Here is a 3,372-nt window from a genome sequence, read left to right as displayed (position 1 = left end):
AGCAGAGCTGGTGAGCGTGGGCGCAGGGGCCCAGGGGCTCAGCCCAGGGAGGTAGCAGCGGAGGAGAAGGGCCGATTTACTCTGAAGGTAAGGCAGGTGGCCTTGCTGACGGTGGAGCCTTGCTGTGGTGTAGAGATGGAGAGGAGACAGCCGACTCCAGGAAGGAGAGGCGGGAAAGGATGCAGGTGGAGCAGGGGGGGTCGGGGAGGAGGTGGGACAGGTTGACACCCCGGGGCACTGTCACCTGGCACTGGCTGGGCATATGGAGTTAGGGGAGGGTCTGGCCTGGGGTGCTAATTTGGAGCCCCAGCTTGCTCCATCCTGCAAGCCCTTGCTGCCTCCTGGCCACGCCGCCTACACCTGTACCTGCTGGCGCAGGACCGTCTGGTCCAGGCACCACGCCCTCATCTTGCTGGGCCTGCCTCCTGCTGGGGTTGGAGGAGCTTCGTGTGAGCTCCACCGGGGGAGGCAAGGTGAGGTGGGGGGCCACAGCATCTTGTGTCGATCTGGCTGCTGTCCCCCTCCGAGGTTCAGGAGCACTGGGGGCAGTACCACTTGTAGGTCACGCACCCACCAAGCACAGGGACCACAGTGGTGCAGGGGCTTTGCGGGCAAGGCCATCTGGGAAAGCTGCTTGGGGGTGGGGAGTCACACACTGGCTTTGGGATGGGTAGGGTTTGACTTGAGAGATGGAGCTGAGGTACCCATGGAAGCTGCCTGCACCCTCCACAGCGCTGGGCTCCTTGGCCCTCACCCTCTGGGGAGCTGCTGTTGAGTGACCAGAAGAGGGCTGGTCTGTCAGGACTGTGGTGTCACAGTCCTGACAAACAGTCCTGATAAGAACAGGTCAGCCAGGAGACCTGTTTTATCTCCCTGCTCTTCCTTCTCCTAACCCACTGGAAACCCCCTGCTCATCCTTGGAAGCCCACCTCCAAATCACCTCCTCCAGGATGCCCTCCTTGACTTCTCCCTACAGCGATAGTCCCTCCACCCTATGCCCCCTCAACACCCAGCCAGCACAGACCTCTAATCCCGAGTCTCTCCTACTGCACTGCGGTGTTACTTCTACCCCTAGTGGCTCACACTGAGCTCCATGGGTTCTTCCATTTCCAAGTGTGCAGCACAGATCAGTAGGACCTCAGGGATGTTTGTTGACTGAATAAGTGAGGGAAGGAAGAAACAGACACGAGGGCTGGAATGGCCCACGGAGACTGCCTAGTTCTGCTTCCATGGGTTACACGTGGGGAAGCTGAGGCCCACAGGTGCTGCGGCTTGCCTGAGTTCAGCCAGGGTGTCAGGGGTCACAGCTGGCCCCTTGCCCAGGATGTCCACTATGCCAGGTTCTGGGCTGGCTGGAGCCCTGTGGGTTCCAGGACAAGGGGAGCCTAGAGGCAGACAGATTGGAGGGCCCTGGGTTATCAGTCAGGTGGGAGCATGTGGACAGTGGCCCCGGGGTCTCCAGAGGAAAGCAGCCAGGGACTTCCACCGTGGTTCTTCGCTTCTCACCCCCTGGAACCCTGCAGCCCACCCCCCCGCCAAGAGCTCTGGCCCTGTGGCCTCATGGTCGCCGGCCAGCCGGTGGGGTTTCTCTGGCAAACCCACTGCCCTGTGTCTCAGCCTCCAGTGGAAGAACCCCACCCTCACTGTCCCGCTCACACCGGCCTGCCTGGCTGGAGCCAAGCCCACGGCATTTCCCAAAGGTCAGTGTGGCTGCTGCACGAGCCGCCCCCTGCCTGTGGTGAGTGTGAGTCAGAGGACTTGGAGCCAGCTCTCGCGTCTCCTTTAACCCTCACGAGGTCGCTGCTCCAGTGACACAAGAGGAAGCTGAGGCTCTGAGGTGTAAGGCAGCCCCATAAGCAGAGCAGGAAGAGGCGACATTCATTCTGGGGCTGGCCGACCCCAGAGCCTGGCCACCCTGCGCACAGCAGGGCCCCGTGCAACATCCTTAGAAGAGGGGTGGCAGGCCCCTAGAGGTGCCCCGCCCAGAGGGCGGAAAGCTGTGATGTCAAGGGTGTGTGGCCAGTAAGGGGGCTGTGGGCCGGGTGGCTGACCTGGGTGGCAGGCAGAGCAGGCCCAGTGGGAGCAGCATGTCCCTGCCCAGAGGCTGGGAGACCTGCAGAGCTGGGAGGCCCCAGGGCACGCACGCACGCACGCACACACGCGTGCACGCACACAGGCACTGGCTCACACACACCCTCCTCCCTTCTGCCGCTGGGGTGAAAGCACGCGCTCCACATGGACTGAGTCAGGATGTCTTTGGGGATAGGAATACCTGTCTCCAGGCGAGGTTGATAGGTAAGACAGAGATCTTTAAAAAATGTATGTTAGGTAATTGGTAATTAAACTCTCAGTATTTTGAACAGATTTTTCAGTTGGGCTCCCTGGAAAATCCAGAAATGAATTTAATTTATTTCTAATGTATCTTGTTAACATTTTCTTATCTTAGTGTGTTTTCTGAAAGGTACAAAGCAACTTTATTTTTTTAATTTATTTTTTAACATCTTTTTTGGAGTATAATTGCTTTACAATGGTGTGTTAGTTTCTGCTTTACACCAAATTCAATCAGCTATACATATACATGTATCCTCATATCTCTAGCAGTTGTCCTTGGCTTGATCTTCATTTTAATGAGGAGGCCTCTAATGTTTTACTGTTAAGTCTGAAATTGGCCCTAAATTTCAAGTACATAATCTTCATCATGAAGTACATTTCATTCCTACATTAATTGCCGAGAGTGTACACCAAGAATGGATATCATATGAGGCTTTCCTGTATATAGCAGAATCATCAAATTCCTTTCCTCCTTGGACCTATTAATGTGTTGACTTATTAGCTTTTCTGAGCTAAATCATCCTGTTTCTGGAATAAATCCCACCGGGTCAGGCTCGATTGTGCTTTGAAATGCTGCTTGGTTCATTCTGCCGATATGTTGCTTGGGGTATTTTTCATCTATATTCATAGGTAAGAATTTATACCTACTTCTCTATTAGGGGAGATATTTGTCACATTTATAAATCATGGTTATGTTAGCTTCATAAAATGAATAGGAAAGGTTTTCAATATGAATTGTGTAGTTGAAATAGTTTAAATATCATATAAAATTATCTTATTCTTCAGGGGTTGAAATAATTCATTTTGGAAACTGGCTCAGCCGGGGCTTGCTTTTATTTCTCTCTGAGGTTTAGTTGGCTGTCAGCTTACTTAATTTGTACTATGGTTATTGGTCTTCTTGCGTTCTAAACATTTTTAGTCTATTTCGGTTATTCATATTTTCTAGGTAATATCCTAGTTCAAAATGCTTTCAGACCTTTTAGCACAGATTTACATCATCTATTCTTTTAAAGTTTCTTCTCCACATCTGTGGTTAGAGTC

This window comes from Mesoplodon densirostris, chromosome 1 (genome assembly GCF_025265405.1).
Source record: "Mesoplodon densirostris isolate mMesDen1 chromosome 1, mMesDen1 primary haplotype, whole genome shotgun sequence".
In the NCBI taxonomy this organism is placed as follows: domain Eukaryota; kingdom Metazoa; phylum Chordata; class Mammalia; order Artiodactyla; family Ziphiidae; genus Mesoplodon; species Mesoplodon densirostris.
Note: the sequence above shows the minus strand (reverse complement) of the source record.